At 33.4% G+C, this 14,091-nt stretch overlaps 1 protein-coding gene across 2 annotated transcripts in view; it reads left to right on the forward strand.

Moving 5' to 3' along the window:
- LOC126866468 (CCR4-NOT transcription complex subunit 6-like) overlaps positions 1 to 14,091 on the forward strand; it is a 516,829-nt gene that overhangs the window by 266,304 nt on the left and 236,434 nt on the right. The window lies entirely within an intron of this gene.

The following is a 14,091-nucleotide window of genomic DNA, read 5'->3' on the forward strand; positions in this document are numbered from 1 at the left end:
CTCTCAAAGAAGAAAAAATGTTAGCGTTTATCCGACACGTGATGGGAAAGTTGAAGAAAAATGAAGAAAAGAAAGCCGAAGAGGACTTTATCTTCATTTTCTTTAAATTCTGACTTAGCTGTAGGATAGTTTAAATAATTTTTAATTATGCTGATCAATCGATCGAAGTTTGGAATCGAGCAAGCTGTTCTTCTTATTTTTATTACCTTCGAAGTCCGGCAAAATATAAATTTTGCATAAATTTGTTATTCTCAATTGCAAACATCAGCTTCGGCTTCAAATAAAATATTCATTTAAATATTCTGTCGTTCGCCGGAGTTGCTCGATTTCTTTGAAGAATAATCCTAAAGCATCTCAACGGTTTTATTGAAAAATTTGCAAAGCAAGACAGAATGGTAGATGATAAATATCCCACAAACTAATGGTTCTTTGGCACAAAGTCAAACAGTTCATGGGGCAGTTAATAGCATGTTTTAAAAGTACGGTCCAATTGCAGTCTGCAATTCCTTTCACAAGTTTGCCCCTTGTGATGATTAGAATGCGATGCAAAGTAGTTGGAGCTCGAGTTTTTGGATCAAGTATAACTTTGCGCTACCTTTTCACGATTATCTCTATTTCTACCAAACTAGAGTATATTCTCTGAATATAAGATACAGACAAACTATATGTAAATTTCTATATTTATATAGAATTAATTATACTAATCTCGAAAAGTTTCTTAGTTGCAAGAAACCCTTTTGTAAAATGAAAAAAAGAAGAAAAGAGAAAGTTGAAAGCAATATTTTCTCACGTATGAGATATATAAGCTCGCAACTGTGTTCTAGGATAACTGTATTCGATGATTGTTTTTCAGAAGATCTCCATCTCGATCGCCTAATTCTCTTTGTACGCAAAGTATGTCTATATAAAGTAACAGCAACTATGGTATTACATAGGAGCTTATTCATAATGCTCTGCCATAACCAGAACGCGACTAACTCCATTAAATGTACCGGATGGATTATGTGCACCCATTTGGAATCGAGTTAAATCTCAGCTGTGTACCTAGGTAGAGCCTTGGTAGTAATCTACAAATTGCAGTCAAATGCACGTATTATAGCCAGTTTGTACTGTAATTTAACGAGTAAGAACGACGATTTCACGTTGCATGTGCGTATACGTAAGAACTACACGCAGCCAGATTTTTTATTCATTTTATATCCGGTTGAATTAGCGTATAAACGAGAGCAAAATTGTTTAAGATATCGCAGAATACGTGTCTCTCGTATCTCTAATATAATTCCAAAGATCAATAGCCGGCACGTTTTCTAGAGAAACTCGATATAACATCAAATTTTTAGAGCGTTTCCTTATGTTTTTCTTATGATTGTCGTCAAGCGCTGGCCAAATGTCAGCGTCCAAATGTTAGAGTCGACACTCTACGTAAAATTGTTGGAATACATCGATATTAATCGCATACAGATGAGGTGATTGATCGAACGGATATCCCCACTAGCGTGCGTTCGTGAGATGTACCGCGGCGACTAACGCGTGCATGCTCTTTCGAGAATTCGGCGGAAGATGCGTAAGGATATGGATGGAACATTGGACACTTCGAAAAGCTACTAGAAGGTTCCGTGGCACATGTGACGTCACACAGACATCTACTCAGGTCACACTCTTTACTGCATACACTGTAAATATTTGTAAATAATCCTATTTGACACCCTCCCTCCCATCCCTCTCATCCCACCCCTCCCCAAAATTACGCAGCACCCAAAAAGCAAACTACCGAAGCGTCCTGTTTTGCGACCAAGTTTTCAGGACAGAAAAAAATAAAAAAAAAATACATAAAAAAGCTCCGCTCCCCAGAGGCTTAAACCCAAAAACTGTATCATACAACGAAAAATGTAAAACGCCGACACATAATACAGCATGGCTAAGTCGTACCGCCGCGTATCGGTACCTTTGCCTAACATACCATTACAAAAATTCATGTTTATTGTGAATAATGTACCTAAGACTGTATTTTCTGGACTCAATAAACTTTAAATCTCTCTCAAACTCTTTACTGCATAGAGAGTGGGGTTCAAAACCTTTTCAAGGGCCATGGGTCACTAAGTCAGTCAGTCTGAGAATAACTAGCCAACTGTCTACATTCCACAACACTCGCTTATATTCCCTGCAATAATTGTTTAATAAATATCACATAATATTATTTTAACACAAACGTTGTGTCTTCCACAGATTATTAATCTTAATTCCGAGATTAAATTCTAACAAAAATTTCCAAAGTTGAAACTTTTTACCAAAAAAATGCCGCTTGCTACTTAGTTAAAGTTAGCAGTAAATTTATGCGAACGAAGAAGCGTGAAACGATTAGAATATTTCACTTATTTATGGATTTGTATAAACGTGTTATAATCGGTGATAAATTTGACAATGGCAGGAAATATGATTCAAAAGTAAGAACGAAAGAGAAAGAAAAAGAAATACTTGATGGTAAACGGTGCAACAGAAAATAACTGTAATGATAGAATGGTAGGAAAGTATGTAGGTATGTGAAAGATAGCATATTGAGATATGCTAATACTGATATGCTAATGATTCGAAGAAGCCAACTGCAATTAACATATAGATATGATTATAGGAATTATAAAAATTATCGGACTGCGGATTTTTACGCGTTTATCGGAAATTTAAAAGCGGAAAAATGCACAGAATGCGTACACAGGCGTCTAGCGATAGCCATAAATGAATTAACGTGATTCATATATCCGTACTAATACGTCCATTGATAGATCCGAACGTTGAAAACAATAAAATAAGAAAAGAATGCGCTTTTCAATTTACCCTGTTTGCTGCTGTATAAATCGGCCAGAAATCAAACTAATCAACCGTAGATGCTGAACGATTAATCTTGATGAAATTGAACAGTTCGATTTCTGTGTGTGGCTCATATATCTACTGTTTTTGATACCCGCTGAATTTTTCGTTCGGGTCAGTGATATTTTCAGCGAATATAAAACGAATGACAGCGTGCGTCATCGAATGCTGCGAATGAAAAGAAGTCACGCTGAAACGATGGTGCGCGGCACAGATTGCATCGAAAAGCTGTTTAACGTTTAAAGACGAGTAATACAAATTATTTTACCCCGCCACTGTCCTCGTGTTTTTATATTTCGATCTTGCCTTTATTTTAGCAAAGAAAAAGAATTTATGGTATTTTAAACCGATGTTTAACATACATTATACGTACCAATAAGACTGTTGTTCGTATTTTCTCGAGACTGAAGACACATTTTGAAGGCTGGCGGAAAACGTGACTGGGTCGAAAATGACCGAAAAGACGTAGCGCGGTTAAATTCAAATGGATGAATTGGGAATATTCAGTTTGCGTAAAGTTTGATACGTAACGTTTAATTTTGCAACGTCGAATAAAATAGTTGAAATATGTTGAGAAGCTGAAGGATCGCGAAGAATGTTTCGTAAGAAACAAATTTGCATTAAGAACGTTGCCAGTGATATCGCTTCCGCGCGAAACATGCTTTAAAAGCAACGCAAGATTAATTGTAATCATGAGAAACACTCGAAGGACTATACATTTCCATGCACAGAGACTTCATTACGAATATTACTTGCCGCATTCATTCTTTGGTACAGGAACGAAGAACCACGAAGGAAGCCAAAGAGACTCAGAGGGACGATTAAATCGAAAGTGGAGAACTTTACTCGGCGTGAGCTTCCTTTAGATTTATGTATTGGCGAACAAAGTAAACCAAGTTGCAATCACTGGGAAAATACTTTCGAAAATTAAACGTTCGATGAGCATTCCGTTCTTACTTGGCTCTCGGATTACTTTGCTGTTTAATGCACGCGTCATTAATAACGTTTCTGTGCAGATTAAATATCCACAAGTAATTGTGATTACTTTTCCTTGCAAGCTCAGACTCGATAATACACGTACATTTTTTTATTTATTTATTCTTCATCGTTACGTAACCTGCTAAGGTATCAGTCACTACAATTACATATATTTTACAAATAAATTAATTAATTTCATACAGTCACCTTAGATTAGTGTCGTTAGTTAGTAAATAATTACATAGTCATTAGTTATTTGTCAAGTTCAATACGATAGTCGCGGCTCTCACGATCAAGGACCTGATAACTAAATGCTAAAATTTGGTGATTTTCCTTGCAAGTTGAGACTCGATAATACACGTACATTTTTTTATTTATTTATTCTTTATCGTTACGTAACCTGCTATGGTATCAGTCACTACAATTACATATATTTTACAAATAAATTAATTAATTTGGCACAGTCACCTTAGATTGTGAAAATGTAAATTTTTTGATATGTAGTATTGGTGGAAGAGATACAACGAGATTGTAAAATCGGACAGAAAGTGAAGTTGACGTGTTTCGAGAGTTGGGAAACACATTTTGGGAATTTTTGATATTTTGAACGTTTTGGAGATTTTAGAGCGCATAAGAATTTCAAAGATCCTGCAAGATCGCGAACTCAAAGTCAGCTCTTCCTGTCTCTCCTGGAAATATACGTCTTAACTCTGACAATTGCAAATTATTAAGCAAGAATTGCAGGTTATTGAGCAAGAGACGAGGAAACTTAATACCGTAAGGTTCTAATGAAATACTGTGAGCAAGAGTTTTAATGAAAGACTTTTGAAGTCGAAGGTTCAAAGGGCTTCTATATACCGCGTGACACTATATATGGCGAGATCAACGGGTGCAGTTAGTTAACACTTTAATTTACGACTTCGTTATACCTGCTACAACACGTAGACACGTGGCCATACAAAATTTGCCTGTTGAATAAGAAGATACAAGTATAATAACCTACTAAATATAATAAAGTAATACTATTGAAATAAACGAAATTATAAAATAAATAGTAGTTTCCTATTTAATCATGTGTATCATAATTTGTAAAAAATTAACTGACGACGTATTTGCGATTCTTCTGATCTCAATTTCTGATGTTTCGCGAACATTGCAATGCGCACTTTTTCAGAGAAAACCTGAAAATTTTCACTCAAAACCCAAATCTAATCCTAGTTCGAAGATCTAAGAAGAAGATGATCGCGAAAGTTTAACATTTTCTAAACGTAATTGAATTTTATATTAACTGTTCAATATATGAAATTTTATCCTGCGAACTTTTATATGTAAAATCATCATCGTATGCTTCATTTTGATTATTAAATATTTACATACTAAGTGAGTGCAGAAGTTTCATCATTTCCTGCATTATTTACTGTTGTTGTTATATTAAATAACGTTGTTTTATTAATTCGAATTCGAATTTACAGAAATGCATATACACATTATGCAATAGTATACATTATATTATTTTTTTTTGTTTGGTAGACTATTTACAATCAATTCCAGTTGAGAATTTTAAGTAACTTCATGTGGCGTAGTACAATAACTTGGTTTATGATAATTTATGTTATGTTGATTCTAGTTGAATCTAATGCTTCAATCTAAAGGGTATTTTCTTTTTAGTCTGCGGATCTGGTCCATCGTGTCAAGTAGTTGGGTGACTAATGGGTTGTGGTGGTTGTTGACTCTCGTGTTATATCTGCTTCTGAATTTGAATATTTCTTCTTTGACTGTGGGTATCTTGAGCTCGCGGTAGATTGTTTCGTTGGTGATATACCAAGGTGCATCTATTAAGGATCTTAGTGTTTTTGATTGAAATAGTTGAAGGATTTCTACACATTATATTATACGCGAAAATATGTAAAATTGTATGCAAAGTAGCTATCAGTACTCGTCATAATATTCAATAAGAAAAACAGGTGTTCCCCAAAGTCCCACTTTTTTAGTTAACGAATTTGCGTAAATATCCGCAGTCTAATAATTACAAATTGCATTTTCATTCCTGATTCGCAAATTACTTTTGCCTCGTTATTACGTAATGCGAGATAGTAATATAATGTTCGTTAGAGTAACGCAAAAATGTGAGTCGCAGAGAAAAAGCGCATTTTCTCTCCAGCGACCCGTATATCATCATAATAGTCCAGGGAATCATTACTGCCACTTTAAGGCCACCGGAATCCGCTCATTGTATTCCGTGGCCGCACAATCCTAAGTTGATTTTTTGCCAGCACGACACGAAAGAAAGTCATTAAGCGTTTAAAAGAGGCGCCACGGCAGTAGCTTTATACAGAGTGCGAAAGTACAGGTTCCAAGAAGTAACTTGTCTTTTCGTTCGCGCCACCAATGACCATTGTCGATCGTAAAATAAACGAAACGAGAATTCTTCGTGACATCGATGATCTCTGACGGAAAGAAATGGCGAGAAACAAAACGAAAGAAAGCGAAAATAATGGAAAAGAAAACGATGCTGTATATCAGGGACCATAACTGCCACTACCAAAATGAAAAATTCATAGAATAACAACTGTTTTTTCGGCTAAAATGTTTTTACAAATAATAATCACATATATATGTTTAATAAAAAAAATAGAAAATGAAAAAATTCATAGAATAACAACTATTTCTTCGACTAAAACGTTTTTACAAATAATAATTATATATATATGTTTAATCATAAAATATAATGACAAAATTCATCGAATAACAACTGTTTCTTCGGCTAAAATGTTTTTACAAATAATAATCATACATATATGTTTAATCATAAAATATAAACTGAAAAAATTCATAGAATAACAACTATTTCTTCGACTAAAATGTTTTTACAAATAATAATCATATATATACGTTTAATCATAAAATATAATGAAAAAATTCATAGAATAACAACTATTATTATGTTATATATATATCATATATATATGAGTTGTTCTATGAGATGCGGATGTGTTATTGAATGTAAAAAGATGTCCACTTTTTTCAAATATTTAACACAAATTCATCTACTACATATTTTCTTCCGTTATTTACAATTTGTTGCCAACGTCCCAGTAATTTTTAGATTGCTCGCTTGGAGAACTTCGCGATTTTTGAAGCGAAACGATCTTTCGGTCATTTTCGGAATTTCACATCGTTGTGGAAGGAAACGCCACTTCAACCATCTTGAAGGGAAATGAATGATAATTAAGTGGTTGGAACGAAGTGCGGTAAGTAGGATGACGGAGAACTTGCCACGCGACATTTTGAAGCGCCGCTTTCCTCAAATTTGCAAACATCTCGGAAATGTTCGTCTTTTGTTAATTTCCATGCTTTTTAAACAATTAGTCGCTTTATTATCGGCATAGAACTGAAAAACATAGGATCGCGTGAAAGAAGAAAATAAAAGCTATCGAATGACGTATAAATCATAGATGACAGTCAGCCAATTGTTACGAGATAATACGCGGTATGAAATTAGAACCGCACGAATTTGTGGACCAACCGTACCGAGTGGTCGAAAAATCATTTTCATTTCCTATAACTATTATCGACGAGAGAAATTTATTTCGATAGCTCGTAACAGTCATCGATAGGAGAAATTGTATTTCGATACGACACATAGTAGTTGTCGACGAGGAAAACATTGATTTCGTTCGGATTAGGTTTTCGCTTTTGAAGTTTATATTTCATCGTTACGAATAGTATAACTTTTGGCTCAAATTACGAACGATATCAAATTCGAGAGAAAATTATTCGGCGCTTCGATGTTCAATAAATTGGAACAATGCGAATTTCGAAAAAACCTTTTCATTCGGTAGAGAATCGTATTTATTGATTTTTCTATTTACAATAAAAAGTCTAAATTAAAATTCAATTGAACAAATCAGAGTGGAGAGATCGCCTTTCCTTTTAGTTGCCCTTTTCTTTCAGTGCAGCAAAAACACAGTGCAGTTTCAATGCGGACGCGAAGAATCGTTTCAGTCGAACGCGAAACAACACTTTACGCCATTCTGAACGATCAAATTGAAATTTCTCTCGTCGATAAACATTATATGCGATCGAAATGAAATTGCCCTCGTCAATAATGGCTATCGACAGCGAAGCAAATTTTTCTGCAAAAGGAATACGTCGGTTCTTGAGAAATTGATGTACAGCTGACTATTTAACACACACGACTTATTAAAGATTTACTTATTAACTTACTTAAGATTTACTTAAGTAAGTAAAGTTTACTTATTTGTAAATATAAGTTTACTTATTTATTAAAAGATTTACTTACTATTATTACAACTTATTAAAGACATATTACAGATTTCTGTATTGAGGAAGGTGACAAGCATATAAAAGAAAATGGGGAAATAAATAAGCAGAGCAGCACTGCGAAGGATTAAAATTTTAAAGGAGGAATAATGCAGAAAAATATAGAGTATTGATTAAAAACGTAAAAATGGAATAAAAGGTACAAAACCTATAATGGAAGTTAATAGTAGGAGCGATAAAAAGAAAAGACGAAAAACATTTAAAGGACAAAATACATAGAAAACGAAAGAGGAAGATGAGGTTTATGAGAACGAGGATTACGAGCAGGTTCTTAATGCGAGCTCGCTGCAGAATGTCAAAGCTATAAGAAACTGGAAAACGAACGGCTAAATGAAACAAAGCGAAGGACAAAGTGTGACTGAAAAAGAATATAGAAGTTTTTACTACGGAACGTAATAGTGGACAAGTAGATTTTCCTATTCTACATCTACTCGTAGCATATTTAAGTATATGATTATACGAATAATTATACAATCAGTCACATTTTCGATATTAATTCTTCGGTATCTCGAAGAAACCACTGATCCTGTCTGGATATGTCACGGAAAATTATCTTCAGGTAGATTAAGGCTAAATATTTCAGGACAAAGGGTAGATTGAAGGCTATGGGATATGAGGAGACGTTACATGGCGAACCATTGCGTTTCATAAGCAAAATACCTAGAAAACAAAAAGACAATTTTTCAACGAAACAATGCTGCTATTCATACAGTCACCGTTACAATAAAGTGATTTTAAAATAGAATTGTTACCATGGCCAGCATCGAATCCTGATCTGAACTCGATCGAGAACCTGTGGGAAATTCTAGCGAGGAAACTTTACGACCAAGAAGAGAAGCCACGTATAGAAAATATCGTTGAATCTTGAAAGGAATGAAATGCGCGTGGGTAGACGTTCAAAACGAAACTTCGAATAAATTATTGAATAGCGTACCTGACAGGTTAACGCTAATCTTGCCAGGACCGGTTAAATGAGCGGTTTGAAAATTTAATTAGAAATTCCGCATTCGCTGTTATTTCTTTCGTTCGTCCAACTTTATGTGTATTCTTGTATTAACAAAAATTGAGAAATTAATTAATCGGATAATATAAGAATTCACATAAAGTTAGACGAACAAAAGAAATAACGGTGAACGTACAACTTTAAATGAAATTTTCAGACCGGTCCTTTGATCGGGTCTGGTAACGTCAGTAGCAGCAATCGAAAATAGAGAAATTCATGAAATACTGAACGAAAACGTAGTAAAATTGACATTGAGTTTCTTTTCTTCGCAGCCAAAAACACAATTTTAATAGGGAATTTAAGTTTTTCTAGCCTTCGAAAGAAGAACGCTTTTGCTTATTGTATCTTCAATTCTGTATTATATTACGATACAAAATCAAATAAAAGATTTTGTTAGTTTATATTTTAGTATTATGAATTTTTAAATTGAGTTTAGAATTATTCTATATACGAACTTCTTTGTTTTCACTATCCGCGTAAAGTGCTGGCAATTCGAACGCAATATTCGTAATTACATCACTGCTTCGAATTATTCGAGGAAATTACGTAAAAAGATATATTAATCTTAATTAGCATACGCAGTGTGGAAGACGTACATTTCTTATTTTTTTCCAGATGAAGCGTGGATAAATAAATACGTATAGAAAATCGATTGTAGAAATATACAGGGTGGTTGGTAACTGGTGGTACAAGCGGAAAGGGGGTGATTCTACGCGAAAAAAGAAGTCGAAAATATAAAATAAAATTTAAAAAAAAATTTTTTTTTTAATTTTTTCCATCGAGACAACGATCTACAGCGAGACCTACGTTATAACGAAAAATTGTTATTCTATATTTTCGACTTCTTTTCGCGTAGAATCACCCTCTTTGCGCTTGTATCACCAGTTACCAACCACCCTGTAAAAATCGGCTATAGAAAAATTAATTTCCGCTACCAGCGACCTTCTTCGATTTTAAGGGGAACATTGAACATGTTAAGTGTCAATCTACACAAATTTCCTAAAGAGCTCTATAAAAAGAAAGATATCATTTAATTAAAATTATATTTATTCTTCTTTTTAAATAAAATTTAATGCAAATTCACGGATACTAAACGAAATGTGTTGATACATATAATCGCATTAACAAACTGAGATGAATAGCAAATATATTCGATATTATAATCATATTCTATCTTCTATCTACATTCGCTGTGCCAATTTCAGTCATGAATTTAAAATCGATAAACAAGATTTATGGTAATTGTTTCACGACACAATTCACCAGTTCCAATTTATCTCCGCTTGTGTGTTAATTGACGTAATCGCTAGACATTTAATCTGTACATTGCTGGGTCCCTCTCGACCCTATATAATCGATATTAAAATTCTAACGAAAAATATCTAGGGCCTAAAAGTGTTAAAGAATCTTCGGTTAAATCGATCTGACCTTCTTCGTATTGGCATTTTGTAGCTATATAAATAGTCGATATTAAAATTGCAATAGGAAATATCGAGGAGCCAAAAATAGACATTCTGTGACATATAACGACATTCTGTCATTTTATGTTCCTTCGTATCTTCATTCTTATTTGTACGATATTCACATAACTTGTGCGACGAAGTCTCTTAGAAATATCCTTAATATTTTAACAAATATTTAGCTACTGTTTACTTCTGGTTCCGCCCTCGCTCGGTATTCTTTATTTACAACTCATTTTTTAAATTCTACACATATTCATAGCAGTTGCCTGATCGTTTAATTACGTCTGCCGAAGGAAACTGCTTTGCGGAAACGACTGACTGTTTCCGTTATTAAATCGATATTCTGGTTATCAATGAAGAATAAAAGAGCACCTGCTCGAGTTTACTTAATAAAAGTAACATGCCTTCGACGTTTTACAATGTACGGTACGCTTGTATTTGTCGTATGTGTGTCCTAAACGACTGAAGATTTTCTCCTTGCTAATTGGGCGTTTTAATCAATTAAATTATGGTATCTGGTATTCTATATACACATAGGCTACATACAAATTACGGCTGTTATTAATATAAAATTAATTACAACTATCGATAAATAGATTCTTGTTTCCTCAAACAACAATCAAAAGATTAAATATAAGCGAAGTTTAGCTTCTTCCGCAGAAGCATAATGCAAGGGTTGTAATAAGGATATTAGGCCGTTGAACCTCGTAGAAATCGATGGTGCATACGTATACGTATACGATACGCGCACATATGTGTGTAATGTGCAATGTAAATGATTCTTCGTGAAGAGAAATGTATTCGGAATATCGTTGATTAGCTAAACATATGACCAAACGTCAAAGTGAGTAGAATAAACGAAAACATGAAATACACAGAAATATCCAAGCAACTATTGTTCTAGTCATCTTGCATCAATGCAATCGTCTTAATCAATTGCATCAATTGTCACCAAGGCGGCTAATAATCTTAGAAAATGCGTGTGACATTAAACACACGCGTACTTTGTACTTGTCTTATACTAAGCTTTATGGAATTGAACTTGGACGAAGGAAATAAAAATTTTGAGATCTTCTTCAGCAACGTCTTACATTTAGAGATTTTGAGATAACTATCGTTTAAAGATCGAATTAGATGGTTGTTAACATGGATAATCCTATTTTGTCAACTAAATAGACGCGACGTTGTATAAGCGCAATAGATCGACGTGTTATTCGTATAATGTTTAGCGCTTAAAATGATTAAGATCGACTTTAGGACACGGTTGTGTTATTTCAGTTACACTGTAATTTAATTACGTAATTCAATCACATTGTACGTCCACCTGGTTGTAACCTGAACTACGTAACTCAAACTTTTCAATTAAATCGATTGCTAATTACCGTAATCATGAGTGTAATTGATACACTTTGTGATTATAATTCATAGCGTAATTCGATTGTAACTTTGCAGAATCGTTTAAAAGGAAGATGAAACACAAGCGTCGAGAGTAACAATCCAGACACCGAAAATCTGAAAGCAATGCTCTCGTTGCTTTCAGCAACGTACATATTTTACGATCTAAAGCTAAAGAGAAAAATTAAGACTAGAGACTATTAAAATTAAATTTAATAATTAAAATTAAGGCAATTCGAGACTAAAAGAGCTTTTTAATCGTTTGCGTTTACTTCGTTTAATAAATTGGAAGAAGATGGTTGTTATGATAATAGCTGTTTAATGCTGAAATTAATCGTTGTTTCATTAAATTTATGCAAAACGTTTCTGCAGCGCATGTCGTGTATATAGACACAAGTATTGAAAATAACGCTGGAAACAATCCTTTAATTATTTTGATCAACCTGTATATGCCATAATCTATAACTAAAGAGAAAAATTAAACGATTCCTTCTATTCAAAATTAACAGGTTCTTCCAAAACCTGTTTGCATATACTTAATTTCATGCGTTGGGAACAATGTTTGTTAATATGAAAATAACTGTTTAATATGAAAATTAATAATTCGTCGTTTCGTTAAATTTATGCAAAACATTTCTGCGGTAAATTCATTAATTTTCAGTAAAATTTTTACTTTATTATGACGAACCAAGCCACGTTCAATCATATCAGCACGAGCTGCTGCGAACGTTCATCAACGTCACGAATGCATCTGCTTTGCTTCTGCTTCATAGTTATAGCGAATATTAATGGGCGATTAAAGTAATTATTAGTTTTCCAACTCGTTACGTAAAAAGTTGTTGATATACCCTGCGTATAAGTAATTACTTAAAGAATCCTTACTTATGTAAACAGATTGCATTGTGATAAGTACGAAGACTATTGTAACGTACAGCAGACAATGAGTGAAGATAATTACCAGTTATAATTAATTTGCCAACCGTAAACGAAACGCCATTATTTAATATGATTAAATCAGTAGAAGCAGTTTCAACGACGCAATTTACATGTGTTTCATTCGACAATGAATAATGCATGCGCATGGAAAGTACGTACTTTGCGAACTTTTGCGAATTACTTTCGTAGGAACGTGTTATTTTCTAACCGTGTTTATCTGTTTTACTAGTAAACTGAGCATTTTCATGCATTTAGGGGAAATTTGAAGGCGCAAGGATGCACACAATGCGCACAATATGCAAAAATATATAAAATATTCAAAGCAGACGATTTATGAAAGAAGCAGCGAACCAAGAAGTCGCCTATTTTTAGTTTCGGAACTGAATTTTACGCCAAACAGCGTTGGGTGTAAAATTTTACTTGCCTATGGAATAATAAATAACAAATTGAGATCGTATTTTAAATTTGCGAATAAGAATTAAATTTGTTTATTTGAATAAAAATCGTTTGAACGATGCCAAAAATAATTTGTTTGTTATTTGGGAATGAAACTTTGTTATTTATTTTGATGTAATTGAGAAACAGATGACGATAAACAAATAAATAGGTTTTGACTTTGTCTTATGTGTTTCATTTTGAACGATGAAAAAAGTCGTGAAATTAATATGATTATTTTTCAATAAAGAAACCGCGGTTTACACTTGCTTTAAAAAAAAAATACTCGCTTTTCGCAAAAGTTGTCTGAAATCTATTTGGTTTTGGCGAGTTCGTTGTGGTTAACAAACGTTAAAATTGCACATTCTGATTCACAACAATCCCTCCGATTAGAATGTTATATTTCTGCAGAAGTAAATTTGTATAACGACCGATAAGTGATAAATAAAAATAAACAAATATAACAAATCAAGAATAAAATTGTACTACTTGTGAATAACAATTAATTTCATTATTTTGAATAATGTATCTAGACTTGTCCAATTAATAAATAACTTATTTCCTTTTTTTCATTTGAAATCTCAAATAACAAGTGACTCTGTAATTAAATAATTATTTGGATGAAAATTTATTCAATAATGCTCAACATTAGTGCCAAATGATTCCTGGCTA

The sequence above is a fragment of the Bombus huntii genome, chromosome 6 (assembly GCF_024542735.1).
Source record: "Bombus huntii isolate Logan2020A chromosome 6, iyBomHunt1.1, whole genome shotgun sequence".
NCBI lineage: Eukaryota > Metazoa > Arthropoda > Insecta > Hymenoptera > Apidae > Bombus > Bombus huntii.